The sequence below is a fragment of the Pogona vitticeps genome, chromosome 6 (assembly GCF_051106095.1).
Source record: "Pogona vitticeps strain Pit_001003342236 chromosome 6, PviZW2.1, whole genome shotgun sequence".
Classification (NCBI taxonomy): Eukaryota; Metazoa; Chordata; class Lepidosauria; order Squamata; family Agamidae; genus Pogona; species Pogona vitticeps.
Genome location: NC_135788.1, coordinates 72840488 through 72861294, shown reverse-complemented (window position 1 = coordinate 72861294; position 20807 = coordinate 72840488).

Sequence of the window (20807 nt, the reverse complement as noted above, 5' to 3'; positions counted from 1 at the left end):
GGGGGGGGGGGTTGCTTCAGTCAGGCTTCACTCCTCTTCCTGTGCCCACCTGGGTATAGGAACAGGGCATAGGAAAAGACAGTGGGGTGAGAGAAAGATAGCAGAACTGCAGAACATCTACTGTGTCTCTGTTTTGTCGCAAAATAAAAACATTACTGAACCTTCTGCAAGTAGAATAAGTATGGAGACTACTGCCCAAGGTAAGAAAAGAAATGGTATGAAAATATTTACCTACTTAAATGAACCCAAGTCTACAGAGTCAGATGAGCTACATCCAGTTACACTATAGAAAATTGCAGATGTAAACTCAGAGACTCTGAACATGCTTGGATAACAGGTGAGATCCCTGAAAACTGGAGACAGGCAAATGCCCATTCTCAATAATGACATAAAAGAGAATCCAAATGACTACTAACTGATACTGAAAAGCTGGAACATGTTCAGAGGAGGATGACAAGGCTTCTAAAAGATCTGGAAACTAGCTTAATGGATAATGAGGGGAATTGTAGCAGAACATTCAAAGCCAAACAGAATTTCTCACATGCGGAACATGATCTGGAAGTTGAGTCATGGCAACTGGACTTCTGTCTTATTCGGTTGAAACATTTCGCTACTCATCCAAATAGCTTCTTCGGTCTGAGGACAGTTGGTAGGAGACCCTGATATATGCTCCACATTGGTTTCACTTTCCCCCTGGTCTAAATAGGCCCTCTAGATGGACAAAGGACTGCGGGTGAGTGAAAATCCCATTTCTGCTATCCTTCTCCACCCATGGTCACGGGTCTTCAGCAGTCGTCAACAGTGGTCTTTCTGGTGTGTGTGTGGTCCTGATCTTTCTGGGGATGGATGAAAGGGAAACTTCCAGATCAGCCCACCTGGATGACTGAGAATCTTCACAGATACGTGGAACGATGAGTTCTGCCTAGGAGAAGTTGTGTATGTGTGATGGGAAGAATGTCTTGATATCTGCTATAAATGTCCCAAAATCTTAATTTCATGAAAGCAGATCTATTTTAGCATCCATAATAATAACAACAATTGTATGCCATCAAGTCAATTCTGACTAATGGCAACCATTTTCAGGGTTTTCTAGGTTGAATACGCAGAAGTAGTTTGCCAGTGCATTCCTCTGGGGATATCCTGGGGATATACAGCTTTCCCAAGGCCACATTGGCAGGATCTTCTGGGATGCATAGTGGGAAATTGAACTCTCAATCTCTGGTTCCACAGCCAGTTACCTAACTCACTGAGCTATCCTTATAAAGATGAAACTTTGCAATATGAATAGATTCCCTGCTCGAGTAATGACATTAATAGCTTCTTTGAATAAACGTTAGCTAATTAGTACTTTGCTCAACATTTTTTTTCTGAAGGTGAAAGCCAAGAAGTTATTGTGCTAGCAGAACAAATCAACATTCTGCAAGGCAATCCTAAAAGTGGAAGCCACCCAAACAAAAAAATGACAATTTTGTAACTGCAGCAGCAGCAAATTTAGCATAGTAGCAGACGGTCTGCTCTTGCTCTGTGCCAGTTTGGGCAAAGGGGATTTGAGTTATGATTTTTTTTTACTCTTAAATATGAAAATGTAAGATGAAATGGTGAAAGACTGAATGATAAAATGGGCACAAAGTGTTGGTCATAATATCAACTTAGAACAGTGGGCACAAATTTGGCAGAATAATATTAAACTTACAAAATCAGTAAATTTTAAATAAAATATATATAAGATGTTGTATATAGATGGCTTATGACTAAATATATAGAGATGTTTTATGACTCCAACTAAATTGTCTAAAATGTATGAAAATACTCCCAACAAATGTTGGAAGTGTAAAATGCAGGAGGGTCCTTTTTACCATATCTACTGGACATGTAGAGAAGTAAAAAAATTATTGGAGATCAATACATGAAATGCTATAAAAAATCTTATCTTGTGATACCATTTAAATCGGAATTGTTCCCATTGAATATTATGACTGAAATTTTAGATAAAGAAATGAGATATTTGATAATACATGTAATTACAGCAGTGAGGATATTGTATGAAAAATATTGGAAGAAAGAAGGTGATGATTAATGGGTCCTTCTCTAACTGGGAGGAGGTAAGAGGTGGGATACCCAAACCTCAGTCCTGGGCCCAGTGCTCTTCAATACAGTGTGCCTTGCATTACGAGTGCTCCGTTTGACGATGAAATCGCATCACAACGAAGATTTTGTGATCGCAGAACGATGTTCCCTATGGGGGAATTTCGCTTTGCGATGATCGGTCCCCTGTTTCGCTAACCTATTATCGCAAAGCGATGATTTTCGGCCAGCTGATCGGCGGTTTCAAAATGGCCGCCAGGTGAAAAACATGGCCGCCCGCTGTTTTCTGGCACGGATTCCTTGCTGCACGGGCAGCGAAAATGGCCGCTGTAACGGCCTCCCTCTACCTCACAAAGGGGGGGTTGCTACGTCACTCTAAATCACTCTTCTTTTCCACTGCCACCAACCATTCCCTCAAATAAGTAGCTTCAGGCCAAAATATGATTCAAAATAAAAACTCAGGTTTATTGGGTACAAATAAAAGGAATGGTAAATCACTTATAATTAAATAATAATTCATTCACTATAATAAAGGCTCTAGCATACACAGACTCTCACAATATAACACAGATCTCCTAACTCCTCTCTAAACCCTATCCAAGCCCTATCAGTCCCTAGCTAAAATCTCTCTCACACATTCACTCCCATTTATACAACAGCTCCACCCCTTATGTCCCACCCTCCGTCACACCATTGGTAGATGACTCACAGCTTTAGCTGTGACGGACAGGTGAGGTCATAGCTGTATGTAACAGCCGCGCTATGGAGAATCTTCGCTGGATGGTGAGTTTTAAGCCCCTAGGTTTTAATTGGGTTTTAATGCGTTTCTATGGGCTTTTAAAAACATTTTCGTTTTACAGCAATTTTTTCGGAACAAATTAAAGTTGTCATGCGAGGCACCACTGTATTTTTATTAATGACTTGGATAAGGGAGTGCAGGGGATGCTTGTCAAATTTGCAGCTGATACTAAATTGAGCAGAATAGCTAATACCTAGAAGAAAGAAACAAAATTCAAAATGACCTCGATAGGATGGAGCACTGGGATGAAAACAACAGAATGAAATTCAACAGGGATAAGTGCACCTCAGAAAAAGAAACGAATTGCACAGTTAAAAGATGGAGGATACCTGGCTCAGCAAAACTACAAGTGAGAAGGATCTTGGAATTGTTGTAGATCACAGGAACTCGCTCTGCTTTAGCATGGTCTGGATGTAAAGGCTACACCGGATTTGGATAAATCTCACACTATGGTAGGCCCCCTTATGAAAGAAGAATTTGGGTTTAAATAGTTAATAAAGTTGTGGCCCAGTTTTACCCCATACAACTGTGTCTGCCTCTTTATTCTGGGCCAGGCAAGCAAGAGACGCCTGCCTCTACACTTCTCAGGAATATTGGATCATATGCATAGGCTAGGAAGAATTTTTGAAAATGGATTATGAATCTGATATACCAGATGGCAGAGTTGCTGTCTGAAGTTAAATCTACACATGCTAATCCTTGAAAAACTGGCAGCCCTCCAAAAAAGTGCAGGTAGAGAGAAAGAGCGAATTAAAGGGCAGCCTCCCACTTGGAGCAGAGGATATGTCATTAAATTGGCTTCAAATTATATGCAAGATATGCCTGGCAGCTGAGCTGCAATCATGTGAAGCCAGAGGGAAGAGAACTTGGCTGGGGAAAGAGGTGGGAAGGGGAATCCCATGAGGTTCCCTGCTAAGAGAGTACTCCTCCCCACTCAGTCCAAGGGGCCACTCACCAGCTCCTGCAATCACAGATTCATGAGAAGACTCCTAGCTGGAGTGGGTGGCGGGGGAGAGGCAAAAGCAAGCAAGGCAAAAACTCAGAGCACCCAGATCTTGTTGAGGAAGGATGATCCCTGGGGCAAATCATACCTGGGGGTCCATGGGTTCAGCAGTTTGTCCTCAAGCTGTACTCTTTGCTTTTACTTTTTTACTTTACTTTTATTGAACTTATACCCCGCCCCTCTAGACAAAGTCTACTCGGGGCGGCTTACATGAGTAATAAAATACAATAATATAACATACATAATAATAAAAACCTACTAATACGTATATACATTATCAAGATGGGGTAGTTAAGAAACAAAAATCAGTTAATTGACTGGAAGGAAGGCCTGCATAAAGAGCCAAGTTTTTAAATGGCTTTTAAAAACGCCCAGCGAGGGAGCCAGACAGATCTCCGTTGAGAGGGTATTCCATAACCGAGGGGCTGCTGCCAAGAAGGCCTGGTTTCTTGTTCTTTCCTTCCGGGCCTCTCTCGGTGTAAGGCCCCTCAGCCGTCCCTGCTGGCTTTGTCGAGTGATTCGGGTAGACCTGGGTGGGTCTACTCTTTGGATCTGACCATCAAGAAAGTTTGGAACTAGTTAAGTGCCAGCCCTCTGATCCCCACATCGGACAGCTTATCCAGGAGGCTGCTGAGTGATCAAAGAGTACCAACAGGGTCATCCCTCCCCCATCAGTTTCTCTTAAAAGGTCATCATGCAGTGCAAACAGTGTTGTCTTGGTACTCCATGATGTGGTCCGAACCCAGACTGAAATGGATCTAGGCAGTTATCCTCCTCTAGGAATGTCTGGAACTACTCTGCAATCACCCACCTGATCAACTTGCCCATTAAGAGGGATATTCATGATAGGCCTGTAATTGTTTAAGTGGTCCATTGCTAAATTTAAATAAATAAATAAATAAAATTTATTGTTTTAGAATGGAGCATATAATAGTCCCTTTTACATGGGGGGGGGCATAAAGTCCTCCCTCTATTACACCTTAAGAATATTTATGGCCCAATCCACAGGAGCCTCATTGACAGCTTTCAATAGCCATAATGGGCATGGATTGAGCAGAGAGATGGCAGGTCTGTAGTGAACCAGCACTCTGGCCACATCCTCCAGTGTAACAGGTTGAAACTGATCCAAGAGAGCCAGGGAAGACAATGCACTGGATATCTCAAGCCGATCCACCAAACTGTCAGTGAAGTCCAGATCGTGTTGGATGGCCTCAATTTAAATTTTTAAAAACACTTGTCAACTGATTGCCAGTGAAATAACCAGGATGAGGTCATTGCAGACAGAGCGTCAGTGAGGCATAGACCACCTGGAAGGTTTACTGCTTCACTGATAATCTTAAAGACCTTTTTCACTGCTTTTAAGGCATTGGCACATGCCCTGTATCTTTGCCACAGCTAAACTGTATCTTTACCAGAGCTAAACTGTTCTCTGACAGATCTTTCCTCCATCCACTCTCTAGCCATCTCCTCACTAACTTCTTAGCCTGAAGCTCCTCTGTGAACCACGTGAAGGGTTAGTCTCTGGAATGGTGAGGGTGTTTGGGAACAATCGAGTCAATCACCTGGTGACTTGAGCTTTGGCAGGCTCACCAATCCCCCCTCCCGCCCCCAAGGATAAAGAAGCCTCTATAGACTGACCATTTTCACTTCATTCCAAACTGCCCATGGCAGGGGGAGATAACTGGCCAGGTTAAATTTCATCAGGAAAAGATCTGACCATGACAACAGAGAGACGCTCATGCCCATCACCCTCAGATCACAACCTACCCATGCGGAGAAGAATATCACATCCAGAGTGTGTTTTGTTTTATGGGTGAGGCTAATGACATGCTGAGATAGACCCATAGATGTCATAGAATCCATGAACTCTAAGGCCCTTCGAGAGAGCTCTGCCTTACCATGGACATCAAAGTCCCCCAGGGATAAGATATTCAGAAAAGAGCATTTCCAATAAATCAGTAAAGGATTAATAAAACACTCTCTCAGAGTTGCATAAAATGACAAATTCTCTTGGAATAAGAATGTCCTGACATTCTTCCTTTTATATTCCTTGAAGGGACAATATTCAATTTCATATATAAAAAGGCACAGCAATAAAATGGAATAGCTAGATGGAAAAAATGTGATGGAACTGGCTTGGGAATAGAGGTACTAAAGAAGGAGCTCTCATTTGAGTACTAGGCAGATCTGTTTGGAAACCTGCTTCCTTATATGTAATCTTGATTCTCTTTTACCCACGTTCCTAGTCAATTTTTGAGATAAACACAAGACTTCTAGCTTGCTATCTGTTAATTTCAGTCAGGTGTATCTAAAAGAATCCTCCTGTAGTAGGGCAGGAAAAGAACCCTCAGAAAATATAATAAATATACCTGAATGAATTAGCAGCCTCAACTTTCATCTTTAAATCAAAAGCTTATTTCCATATTCCTGCCTTGATAAAAGGCTGGGAAAAATCCACCCATAAAACAACACTCAACATACACTATGAGATATTTATTCTCTTCCTTAAGAAGGAAAAGATGTGGTGGTCTAGTTTCTCTGAAACCCCAATTCTGCAATACCATAAAAATCACTGGAATTACTTTTGCATTAAATACTAATAAAGTCCCTGGAACATAATGACCTTCTTTCATATTATAGAATTTAACTACTGCTTGTGTCAGCACTTTTGCTTCACACAAAATTCTATATCGCTGATGTCACTAAGATAAATTTTAAGAAAATATTATTCTTAAGTAGGGACAGTGCTTTATCCCTACCATCTGTTAGGCAGTCAGATTTATGTAATTGATTTTTCTTAGAGAAAACTAAAATATTTAAGTTCTGATAGTTTATCTGTAGGTTGTATTTAGAAAATGCCTTTAAGAATTGTTTAAGACCAGTTCTGCACAGGACAAAAATGCTGCACCAGTTGTGAAAAGAAGAATTGCTATACAGTGGACCTTCTGCTTACGGAATTAATCCGTATTGGAACGGTGGCTGCAGGTCGAAAAGTCTGTAGGTCGAGTCTCCATTGACCTACAATGCATTGAAAACCGATTAATGCCGTAACCGGCCATTTTTATTCCATTTTTGTTCCATTTTGGGTTTTTTCTGGTCTGTAAGTCGATTCTCCAGCTGTAAGTCGAATCTAAATTTTGCGGCCAGAGAAGTCTGTAACTCAAAAAGTTTGTAAGTCGAGCCGTCTGTAAGTCGAGGGTCCACTGTACTCCGTTGGTCCAATTATAGTGGACAACAAGATTCATCAAAGGAGAGGGCAAGAGTGTTTAGAAAGAAATTAAACAAACAAAAAAATTAAACACCCTTGTCATATGCTTTGCTTAACTTGAATGGACTTGTCATTTCACCCTTTAAACCACAGCACAATTAGCCTGTACAACAAACATATAGCCTTTGAATCAACCCTAACAAATATCTATCAGTTGTAGATTTTTCTAATTTCTGGCATAGTTTATCATGAGTAATTGAATCAAAGACCCCTTTCAAGTATATAAGGGTCACAAAAAGGGATCCACCTGGAATAGCTATATAGTTTACTGCTAAATGTATCAACAAAAGGCAATGGTTGACTGTAGAACAATTCCTTCTAAAGTCAGTTTGTTCTTCATCTATGATAGCCTCTAGTCATTCTTTCTGTTGGTCTAGTAGGCCATGAGTATACTATAGTTTACCTAAAGTATATCGTTTACCTAAAGCAGATACCTTAAAATTTTCCCCCCTTTTTTGGGTCAATAGGTGGGTTACATTTATGTTACATAGTGTCAGCTTGCTATGTGTTTGAAGGAAGAGGATGCAAGCAATACATTTAGTATAGTGAAAACATCTGATGTTACATTTGCATTACACACACTGTTGGAAAATTAACAAAGTAAGAAAAATATAACATACAAGAAAATAGCTAGGAGAAAAGGAAAATTGGCCACAGCTTCTTTAACTTCAAAGAATACAGTTTTCTGATTGGATAGTTTAGTGATTTTGGTGTCTATTTGCAGAGTCAGAGGTTAGTAGTTTGATTCCCCACTGTGCATCCAAGGAGAAGAGACAGTCCGTGTGGCCTTAGGTAAGCATCACAGTCCCAGGGTGCCCTCAGAAGAAGGTAATGGTAAACCTCTGTACCTAGAAAATCCTGAGATATGGTCGTCATACATCAGATTTGACTTGATGACACATCATGATGATGATTTAGAACACGGCCAAAGAGCCTGAAAAAACCCACAACAACCATGATTTATTTAAACTTGTTAGATGTCTAGAAAGGCCAACAGTGAGTGAGTTTGCACATGACCTTTTCATCTTAATCCTGCAAACCGTTGTTTAGAAAACCGGGAACATACCCCAGAAACACATATTCCCTTCCTTCCCTTGCATGCTCATATCCAATTAGTCTTTCTGTAATTACTGCAATGAGGGTTGGCCCTAAGGTTGGGTGAGCTAGGAAGATACAATTATGATATATGGATCACTATATGGTTTAGACCAGAAAAAAGAAAGACCTCATCCGCTTGTGTTTCCACTTTGAAACATCCTTCACCTTTAAGAGCTGTATCACACCCTTCTGGAACATTGCTTGGACATGTATTCTTTTGGGCATAATTCAGTGAGATTGAAGAGGTGTGTGAGAACCTCTGGAAGACCAGCAAAGGCTCATCGGTGACCACTCTCTTGGAGGCAAATGCTGTGCACTGGCTCACCTCCATGCAGTGGTTGCACCACACCTTGAAGGTTGGCATTGCCTCCACCCAACGCAGATAACTGGGAAGCAGATAGCAGCTGTGTGGTCACATTGTGCTAAAATGGAGACCAATAGCTGATTGGAGGTTGTTTGCTGTTTGGACAGGAGAAGCATGTCAAATGTCACATAGCTCCTCCTCCTGACCTCAACAGATCTTTTGTAGCCTAATCTATCCCACACCCAAAACGTCCAGTCTAGACAGTCCCTAAGTTGATCTGAAGTAGGCCTTCCACTGCTTCTGAGCTCAACAGTGTGTGTATATGATTGCAGTTGCTGTTTTAATGTCTTGCCTGCAGTGAGCTAGAATGGCAAAAAAGCAAGTGTCTGGAACTTCCTTTTCAATGTAGTATAGTTAAACTAAGCCTGAGCTTCAGTACAGAAAAGACTCCTAATATAGGCTTATTGTTTGTCCAGATCCAGTAGCTTCCTCTTCCAATTAGAGATGGACACAAGCCTTGATTGGGAGGTTTGTGCCAGTTTGTCACCACTCATCCCTCCTGGCCGGCTCACTCACTCACCAGCTGGCACACATTACTCTTTCCATCCTCTTTTCAGAATCCAAAAGAAGTGCCTGCTTCACTCCTCCACCTCCTCCAGCAGCCACCCACTCAAAGGCAGCACTGCAGGAATCTTTGCTCCACCTCCTCCTCTAAGTGGGCAGAGGAGGAAGAGGAGGGAAGCAGGTGTATGCTGCCCTTAGTAGGTTTGGATGGGAAGAACCTTTTTTGGCTGGAGTGACTATCAATTTATCCAGCATTAAACAATCACTCTTTCCCTCCCTCTGAATTCAAAGAGAGCACTTCCTCTCTGCTAAGAGTTTTTTCCCCTTCTCCTTTGTTTGTTGGAGTCAATCAGTCTATTGAAAGCAGGGGTCTGTTGAAGCCTCTTGCTTGAAGCAGTCATGTAACAGTTTGTTTTTTTATGTGTTCAGCTCTAAATAAATGAAACTTTTATTCTTTCTCCAACTAATGTCTCCGTATTATTGAGACTGTATGAGGCAGCTGATGAGAAGAAGGGGTTAACTGGAACAGGTTCAGAGGAGGGCAACGAAGATGATCAGGGGGCTGGAAACCAAGCCCTATGAGGAAAAGCTGAAAGAAGTGGGCATGCTTAGCCTTAAGAAAAGAAGACTGAGGGTTGATATAATAGGACTTTTATATCATCCCAGTGGTATCATATCACCCTTCAGTCTTCTTTTCTCAAGGCTGAACATGTCCAGTTCTTTCAGCCTTTCTGCATAAGGATTGGTTTCCAGCCCCTTGTGTGGCCAGGAAGGAGTTAAATGCTTTCTTTCACACTGTAGGTCATGGCAGGGTTAAAAGTGACAGACACCTGCCATCTTGGCTGACTGGAGACATATTCTGTTTGGCCAGAATGCTATGATATGCAAATAGTTCCTTTGGAATTCTCAGAAGCTATGAAAAAAGAAGTTATTTCTGAAGATTTATGGCTTATAATTTTACTAATTAAAAACTCTGAATTAGAGCCATGAATGGACCTATTCCTGTAGATTGGGAAAAAGAGGTCAAAATGGAGATTTTTCTCCCAAGCTATGTTAATTTTCTCTTATCTACATTTTTCATCACTTTTCAATTAGCTGTAGCTAAGAGTCAGTTGCTTTTGTACTGGAGTAAAACAGTACAGTATTACTTTTTTAAAAAATAACGTGAAAACATTTTGCCCAAACATCCCCATATTTGGCACACACAAGAGCAGTCTTTCTATTACATCCATGCCAAATTTGGTGCTGATCTGAGGCCCAGTGTCATAGGTCTAATTTTTTGTTTGGAGAATGCTTATTTTTTGATTTGGCCTGTAGAATCATTTTGCTTCTAAAGTGCAAAATATACACTACTGTGTAGCCATAATGTAGAAATGTATACCTTTTATGCACTTCAGGACTGTATCCCAATCATGAAGGATATGTAAATGCCTGTTTTCTTTAGGAGAGAGAGGGTGCAGAACCCTAACTGAGCTTTCAATCAATGTTAATTGTTATAGTTTTATATGCTATATAAAAATAATAAAAAATCAAGACAAACCAAAATTTTGTTTGCAAATACATCTAAAACTATATTGTCTCAGCCAAAACAAGACCAGGAGCAGATTATGGTACTGTTAACCTCCAACATTAGAGTAAAGCTGAAAAAGAACATGAAGATAATTGTAGTATCAACATATAATCCAAACAACATTCTTGATTAATTCAAAGTCCACATAAAGAACAGATTTGTACTACTAAACTTAACTGATAATGAACCAGAAGAACTGGAATATGGACAGCCAGAATGGTTTCCTATAGACAAAGATGTCCAATAAGGGTGCATTTCTTCTTATCTGTTCAATCTGTATGCAGAACACATCTTATGGAAAGCTGGACTGGATTCAGATTAAAGAAGAGTGAAAATTGGGGAAAGAAACATCATAATTTAAGATATTCCGATGACGCCATCTTACTGGCAGAAAAAAAGCAATGACTTGAAACAACTGTTAGGGAAAGTAAAAGAAGAAAGTGCCAAATCAGGATTGAAACTGAATATTTAGAAGACAAAAATCATGACTACCAAAGAACTATGCAACTTCAACATTGACAATGAAGAAACTGAAAAAGAGATTTTGGTTCAAACATCAATCCAATGGAGACTCCAGCCAAGAAATCAGAAAATGGCAGGAAAAGAAAAATTGAGCCAAGGCATATGTTAAAGAAAAAAAAAGAGGAAGGAAACAAATATAGGGTAGGCCACTGCCAGTAGTTGCTGGTTCAGGGGCCTGAAGTTGGGTTTTGTTTCCCCACAGCACCTCATGGATAGGGTTTGGAATTTAGGATCTATAGGGTCCCTTACAGTCTTAAATAATCAGGAGAGTATAAATAGAATACTACAGCCCCTGGGGAATGTGTTCTTACAGAACCTCGTGGATCTGGTGTAGAGTGTGGCCCAGCGATAATTACTGTTTCCCCCTTCACACCCGGCTCAGGGTGGGCTAATTTGGGGGCGGTTAAGAGAGTAGGCTGTTGAGTACATATCGTCCCATTGGGTGTTGCAGTGGTTTAAGTCTTTGGCTGGGGAGTCAGTGATTGGGAGTTCATTCTCCACCGGGCCTTGTAAAATTGGAAAGGAGCTTAAGCGGGAAGGCTTAGCTATGGCGCCTAAGAAGGGCAAGGGTAAGCAGCCAGCAAAGCACGAGGCACTTGCGGCACCTTTGCCTGAGCTTTCATCCTCCAATGAAGAAAGCTGGCCAGCGTGGGGGGTACTCTATGCTAAAATTACTGCCCTTGAAGAGCACCAGGCTTGGTGAGCCCTGGCGGCGTGCGAGGAACCTCAACCCAGGCATTCAGGATTCAAAAGCACATAAGCTGAAGGCATTGGCTAATGATTTATACAGTGGTGCCTCGCTAGACAGTTACCCCGCATGACCGTTTTTTCACTAGACATTGACTTTTTGCGATCGCTATAGTGATTCACAAAACAATTATTCCTATGGGGGGATGTCGCTGGACAATGTTTGATCCCTGCTTTGCAAACTGATTTTCGCTAGACAACGATTTTGACAGCTCCCTCCGCGCTCGCAAAACAGGTTTTTTTGGGACCTAAGCTTTGCAAGACAGTGATTTAAACAGCTGATCGGCAGTTCGCAAAGTGGCTTTCCTATGGCTGATCTTCGCTAGACAACAATGATTCTTCCCCATTGGAACACATTAAACAGGTTTCAATGCATTCCAATAGGGAAATGCTTTTTGCTAGAAAGTGATTTTTCTAAACAGCAATTTCAGTGGAACGGATTATCATCGTCTAGCAAGGCACCACTGTAATCTCGTTTTATGGCCCTAGAAGGCAATGTACCAAGCACATCCAAAGCAGCAGAAGATAGCAGCATGAGGCAAGCGGACGATGTAAAGGTGACGGTGGTAGAAGATCTGGGCATGCTGAGTGATGGAGGTTTCTGACGTAGGATACGACTCAGTGCCTCTGTGGGCTCTCCCTTTTGGAGATTACTCTCTTCCATTCGGTGATTACCTGACACCAACCACCAAGGAGCGTATATGAAAAGAAGTGTATGTAGATATTTTTGAACTACTGAATTGGCCAGTAGATGTTGAGGTGGTAGAGAAAGAGGATGAAGTAGAAAAAAGAAAGGTGGCGACACAGGAAGCCGGAGAGGACCTGGGCCAATTGGCTGCCAGGCTTTATCATTTACTTTGGGATCATTATCAAGGCCCAGCATTGGAGAACGCTGTCGTTGGTCCAGTACCTCAACCTATGTAGACTTCCAGGGACATAAATAACTTCTCTACGATGAATATTTTGGTGATTTACCCAAACATGAGATGGGATGAGGGACATCTGGGGCTGGGGCTTCAGATTATGATGCTAGCTGGGCTGGCAGAGGGAGACCGATTTGACAGTGGCCATCTCATTTGAAAGTCAAGATTATAAGTGAGAGACAAAGTCTCAGGATGTGGAAAGTAGATACAAGCTCTTTATTCTGCATTTCTTGAGTCGTTAAAAATCTCTGGCTCAATGTGTTTTGATGAAGTATTCTCCAGAAGCTGAGCATAATATAAAACCACACATTACATATTGAATCATGCACATTTTCTTTATATATATTTAATACTATAAGGCAGTGGTCCCCAACCTTGGGCCTCCAGATGTTTTTGGACTACAACTCCCAGAAGCCTACACCACCACTTCTGCTGGCCAGGATTTCTGGGAGTTGAAGTCCAAGAACACCTGGAGGCCCAAGGCTGGGGATCACTGCTGTAAGGGACGGTATATATATATAAGTATGTAGTATTCAATTTATATTCTCCTGGTTATTTAATACTGTAAGGGACCCTAATGTAAGGGACCCTATATATATATATATATAGGGTCCCTTACAGCAGTGGTCCCCAACCTTGGGCCTCCAGATGTTCTTGGAGTTCCACCCCCAGAAATCCTGGCCAGCAGAGGTGGTGGTGAAGGTGGTGACACCCAAGTAAACACTGGGAATTAGTGATGGTATAGTAACTTTGAATTCACTTTTAACTAATATATCTCTTAAATTCTTAGTCCTTTTAAAGGATATCTGTATTCCCTCTTCAAATCTTTCTAGATCTAGAATGTTCCAGTGCCTTTTTATGCATTTGGTCAGTTGATTTGTTACATGGTCATATGTCAGTATACAGTTTACATGGTTCGTAGGCGTCCTTACTTTTTAATTGAGACTTTGTCTCTCATTTATAATCTGGACGTTCGTGGATGTACCAGTTCCTTTTGATTTGCATCTCATTTGAAAGGCAGGTTCAGCTAATACTCCCCGTATTGTAGCAGGGCAAGTGGTTCAACACCATCTGTTTTGCTTGGAATTTAATTCTGAGGGCTCATGTTCCAGGAAGGCATGTCAATATAGGCATGAATGTTCCATATGCAGAAGGTATCATGCTAGTTCCAGATGTTTTAAAGGAACCCTGCAGAAAGGAAGAAGCAAGAAGGTGGCAGGAAGCCAGATGGCACCCCTGACACTGCTATAGAGTCCCAGGCTCATTAAAGTTCAGGTATTGGGACAATGGTTAGTAAGATATCCGCAGATAGAAAATGCCGCCTATTTGTTTGATGGTTTTCAGTTAGGTCTTAGGATCCCAGAAGGAGGTGAGCAAATCATTGCTTTTGTGAACAATTTGAAATTGGTAATAGGAATGGAGGGTGGCAAGGGTACTCCAAAAGGTTTAGACTACAACTCCCACAATCCCCTGCCTTTGCCACCTGCCGTTGCCACCTTCCCGCCCATTACAACGGAAGCGTGGAAAGAAATGGGTTGGTTTGGGGTGGCGTGCCATCTCTCATTGAGCTATTCAGCAGTTCAGTTGTTTATTGTTCTCTTGAGTACTTGGAAAGTTGTTTTTACCTTGCCCTTCTGAAGAGACCCATTAATTATTGCAATTATTCTATTGTTACAGGCCTGGCTGCTTTGATTAGCCAGGCCGGGCAAGGGTCGAGAGAAGAGGTGGTGGCGCGACAGCGATCAAGCGCCTTGCCAACCAAATCTGGTGTTACAGGCTGGAAGGAGTCAAGAATTACCAGGCAAGGCAGAGCGCTGGACATCTCTGCTTGATCCATTGTATTTAAACAAAGGAGAAAGGTCATGGCGGATGGCCTCCACTTTAGATTTAAAAAATGCTGCAAATTGGTCAGGTGAGATGCTAGCGGGAGGCCCTTCACCCAGACCAATTCCAGATATATCACGAACTATTCTGGATAGAGTCTGTCTGCAAGGACCTGGAGTCTCTTCAGCATAACTCGGGCAAGCAATGCTGAGAAGAGAGATGCCAAGGTAGTTATTGCAGTCCCCCCATCTCCTTTGTTCTTATACAGTGTGACGATGTTTGCTTCGTTTTTGAATTCTTGTTGTGCTCTGTAAAACATTTTGTGTTTCTCTTTGTACTGTACTTTTTTTAACATGCACTCCAGTTCAATATTATATTTTGATTTCTCAGTTTTATGGTTTCAATTTTTTGTGCTCTTTGTGTAAACTTTTTGTGTAGAGATATATATACAGTGGTGCCTTGCTTGATGATGATAATCCGTTCCAGCAAAATCGCTGTATAGCGAAATCGTCGTCAAGCAAAAGTGACAAAAAAACATTAGAATGCATTAAAAACCGGTTAATGTGTTCTAATGGGGGAAATACCTCATCGTCCAGCGAAGATCCTCCATAGGGCGGCCATTTTCCGGTGCCTGTAAAGCGATCAATCAGTCCTAAACACAGTGGGGAGCTATTTTGCACAGCAGGGAGCCAATTTACGACCTGCCGATCAGCTGTTTCAAAACCATCGTTAAGCGAAAAATCAGTTCCCGAAGTAGGGAACCGATCGTCGTAAAGCGGATTTTCCCCATTTAAACATCATTTTGTGATCACAATAGCGATTGCAAAAAACCCATCGTAAAGCGGATTCATTGTGGAGCGGGGTAGTCGTCAAACGGGGCACCACTCTATATAATTTGTTGCTCTGATTTTTGTTGCTTTTCTTCTGTAAAATTTTTCTTTGTGTCTTTTTAACTCTTTTTATAGTGTGCATTGATATGTATTTTCCTCGAATCTTAATTTAATTTCAGAGTTTTTGTCTTGAAATTTTTAGTTCCTGCATTGCGGTTTGTTTTTAAGCCATTTTTATATTTCTTTTTGCATCTTAAATTCTCTTGTAACTAAATCGTTAAATGTTATTGTTTTATTTTCTCTGGCATTTCATTTTCTTGCAGTTGAATTTTATTTTCAGGGGTCATTGGATTTAAGTATCTTAAATAAATAAATAAATAAATAAATAAATAAATAAATAAATAAATAAATAAATAAATAAATAAATAAATAAATAAATAAATAAATAAATAAATAAATAAAAGATATCGCCGTGGGGAGGGGGGCAATGATAACTTCCTCAATGGCTCAAGGGGCCGTTTCTTTCAAAAAGGTTAAGAACCACTGAAGTAATTGATGCAACCTGTGTTGTAGTTCTGTAGAGTATAAAACACATGCACATCTCAGCTATCCTTATCTGTTGTAAGTCAGATCTACCTTGCTTTAAGTTGCTGCTATATTTAAAGTTTTTCTGTATAAAATGTAATATAAACTCTGCTATATTAGAACTCCAAAGAATAGATTTTTTTTCTTTAATAAAAGCCCTAACAAGGACTAGAAAATACACCAACAGATTTAAAGGTTAGGAAGATGATTGTGGAGTAAGGACTGGGGAAGAACACCTAACAATAAGTCTCCTATGACGCCTGACATTTTGGTGAGATTTAGCAGATTGTGCAGCACTATGTGTAGGGACAATTATGAGGCTGCATTGTTTCAGCCCATCACATTGATAGCGTTTTTTGGAGCTTTGAGGATTAGCGAGGTAGTGGTGGCATGTATGTTACCTTAGGCCCTGCTCCATGCCAGAAATTTGCCCAGTACGGGTGATGGAGTCATTCCTGAGGTACAGAGGTGCCTGGCTGTCTCTTTATTGCAGAGCTCGGCAGGCCCATGAGGTGTTTGAGGATCCAAGTGGTGGGTCACAGTTTTATATTTTGGGCAGCTAAGTACGCTTCCAGGATAACATGGGGCCACAATCTAGGATTGGGAGAATGTATCTGGCTTGAATGGAGAGGACAGAGGGACATGATGTGATCAGATTTTAAAGAAGCTGCCTTTCCTGGAGCTTCTGGTGTGTCTCCAGATATATTGCTTGTGTATTGGCGAAGGCTTTCGCAGCCGGTATCTAATGGTTGTTGTGGGTTTTTTGGGCTCTTTGGCTGTGTTCTGAAGGTTGTTCTTCCTAATGTTTCGCCAGTCTCTGTGGCCGTCATCTTCAGAGGACGGGACTCTCAAGCCAACTACACCAGAGCACAGAGTGCTGTCCTCTGAAGATGCCAACCACAGAGACTGGCAAAACTTTAGGAAGAACAACTTTCAGAACATGGCCAAAGAGCCCGAAAAACTCACAACAACCATATTGCTTGTGTATTTGGGTGGCAATGATCTGGTGAAGCATTGTGGTAAAGCCATTGTCCTTGATGTGTTAAGACACTTCCAAGACTGAAAGGGCTGGTTGCCTGCGTCTAGGTTGGTGTGGTCCACCATTGTGTCTGGAGAGCGGATTAAATCGGTCCAGGAGAAAAGTTAACAAGGATGTTTGCAGGACAATGAGCAGGGGCCTGGGTTCCGTTATAGGTCATCTGGATATCCATTTGGACAGGCTGGAATTGTATAGAGGTGATGGGGTGCACTTATCAGAACAGGGCATTCAAATATTCCTGAGAGGCATCCAGAGGGGGCCTGAGTGCTGAGATTCTAGGTTTGGAGGGAGAAATGGAACATAGCTGAGCCAGCTCCATTCCAGTGGCAGGTAGTGCGGTAAGAACAAGGATCGGCGAGTGCCCAGGAAGTTAAAGGGAAATTATAGCCCATCTGACCTCACAGGGCTGTGGATTGTGAGGTTACAGCACTGTGGGGGAAGCAACTCGGGCTGAGTGTCGCCAACCAGAGGGGCTTGCAGGCCAGGGGATAGTCAGATCAGGCGCCTGCCAGTGTCGTGCTGTTCAAGGGACTGTACAACAACGGGGCATGGAACTCACCTGAATGTGGTTGGGGAGGTTGGCCCTTGAGACTTTCAGCCTCAAACCCAATCCCACACTACCACAGTATCCTCTAATTGGGAACACTAAGAGTTCAAATACCTGTTGAATAAAGTATGGCCCTAGTCAATCCTTGCATCTCACCTTTTTATTCGAGGTGTGTGGGGGGGAATGGTGGCCTCGCTGGTGCATATGTGTCACTGAAGTGGAGCTTCTTTGCCCCACCCCCATGGGATCAGGCGAGAGAGGAATCTCTCATCCCAGCATGGGGTAGAGGCCAGGGAGCACAGTATAAAGCTGCGCTCGCCGACGCTCAGCTTATTTTTGAGACTTTCTCCTGCTCATCCTCCTTTGCACCAGTGTGTCAGACTACTCACCCGTTATGGGGGCCAGATAGGAATTTTTCCTTGCTACCTGGATTGGCTTTGGGTGTCTGTTGTTTTTTTTAAACTTACCCCACACTGGTATAAAGCAAAAATCGAACTGCTTATATACCGCTCCATAGTGCTTCAAGCACTCTCCGGGCGGTTTACAAGTTAATTATGCAGGCTACAAATTGCCCCCCCCCCCCCAGCGAGCTGGGTACTCATTTTACCGACCTCGGAAGGATAGAAGGCTGAGTCAAGCTTAAGCCAGCTACCTGGGATTGAACCCCGGGTCGTGAGCAGTTTTGGTTGCAGTACAGCAGTTTAATCACTGGATTGTGAGATTACAGTGCCATGGGGGAAGACGTGCTGGGGCCTTCCCTGGGTCAAGGGTCACCAATGAGAGAGGGCTTGCAGGCCTGGAGGTGGTTGGATCAGATCCCTGTCCAAGGGACTGTATGATAATGGGGCGTGGGACTTGTCCGAATGTGGTTGGGGAGGGGGTCCAGTGAGACCTTCAGCCTCAAACCTGATCCTGCACTACCGCAGGATCCTCTGATTGGGAACACTAAGAGTTCAGATGCCTGTTCAATAAAGTATGGCCCTAGTTTCTCCAACGCATGTGTCTCGCCTCTTTATTCTGGGGACGGCGATGGGAAAAGACTGGGACTAGGAAACGTGGCAATAAAGAAACTAGAAAGGATAATCAAATATAAAGATTTGCCATTGGAGACCAAGACCAAGATCATCCACTTTTGTATTTCTGATCACCATGTATGGGGTGTGAAAGCTGGATAGTTAAGAAAGCTGATAGGAAAAAAAAATTATTTATTTGAAATATGGTGCTGGAGGAGAGCTTTGAGGATACCCTGGATTGCCAGAAAAATGAACAAGTAGGTCCTAGATCAAATCAAGGCTGAAGGCAAAGAGGCAAAAATTGTGAAATTAAGGTGCCCTGTCTTGGGCACATCATGTGAAACAGGATTCCCTGGAAAAGGCAATAATGCTGGGAAAGGTGGAAGGCAACAGGAAAAGAGGAACACCAAATATCAGATGGATAGACTGATTCCATGGCCATGGAAGAAGAATCAGCATCAACTCTGCTGAAAAGTCAGATACCTCATGTTTTGCTGCTCCTGCAACCATCATATGGTAGACATTCCATCATGCAGCAGAAAAGTGAGAGGCAGGAATCAATTCAGCTGAGAAACCAATAATTTTGGCTACTCTTTTTTATTAAAAGTTTCTATTTTATCTAGAATTTATAAAATGAACATCATCTGTCTGCATTACAGCTGAGCACCAGAATAGGTGACTGCTCAGTCACCAAAACAAAGGACATACCAAAAAGGAGGACATTCTTCACAAAATATAGGACATGTTTGTATTAAACATGCATATCCTAATTTAAATTAATATATGCATTTATCATCACAATTAGAAATTGGCTGAAATCCAGTAGTATGTCACAGGTACAGGAGGTCAGTTGAATCAATAGACCTTGTGGAGTTCTACTTACTAATTTCCCAGTGATTCAATAGGCCTACTCCAATTGTGACTTTTTATTGATTCCAACAGTAGAATAATTTAAGTGGAAATACACTACTGCTCCCCATGTTGCCCAAGTTAATGTAACAAGGTAACATTGAGATAAACATGGAATATAAATAAAATGAATTCAAATCAAACTAAATGAAAAACCTTTATTGGCATTAAAACCAGTAACGGTACAATCAAGATTATGCTTTCCACTGCAATAAGATAAATACGGTCAACTTACGTCAAGGCTCCTTGAAACAGTCAGCCTAATTTATTACAATAGCAAGATATTCAGCTACACGCTCAGTCAAATCAGGTTGTTTATCTGCTAACATCATTCTGATTAAGCTCTCAGGGGAGCCAGAGAAATTTGAAACATCAGAGCTAAGTAGTAATTGACAGAGCTTGCTAAATTTAGGGCAGTGAAGAAAAATATGTAAAATTGAATCTGGTTCTGCTAAGCAGTGTTTACATCGGTGGTTCTTAAAGGGGATATTATATCTGCTGGAAAGAACAGCTGAGGGAAATATATTAAATCTGGTCAGCATATATGCCCGGTGCCATAGTGGGTTAATGAGATTGGTGAAATAATTGGCACCAGTTACAGACAAAGGGGGCAAACCATAAAAATGGAAGTTATTTTAGAGTTAATAAAAGAGTACCATGTGGAAAGAAAGGGATCACTTAATATATCAGTCAAAAGGGATTGGGAAGATTTCTAAAAGTGTAAATGAAGCCAAAATTTAATCGTCGATTACCAGGCAAGGGTAGTTGGAAAATGAAGCTCAAGTTCACTTAACAATGTTGCAAGTCTAATCGTATTCGGAATGCCTAAAATCTTGTGCAGAAAGAGAGCAGCTATGCGGTCTATCTCGTAGTTGGCTGCTGTAATCCAAACAAGGACCCCAAAGAGGATCTGGTTAGTGATTTTCACCTGGAAAACTTGAAGAGCAACAGGGATATATTGATGCCCACTATGGAAATGGAAGCAGATTAATACAGAAAGTTGATTCATAGCCAAAGAAACTGTCACCTTACAATGGTAAGACCAGTTTAATTTGTAATGAAACAATAAGCCTAAATATCAAAAAGATTTCGCTTGTTTTATTGCTTTCCCATTTATTTTCCAGCTGGTAGGTTTCCAAGATATGGAGAATATCAAGATCTTTGATTTATTAGTGTT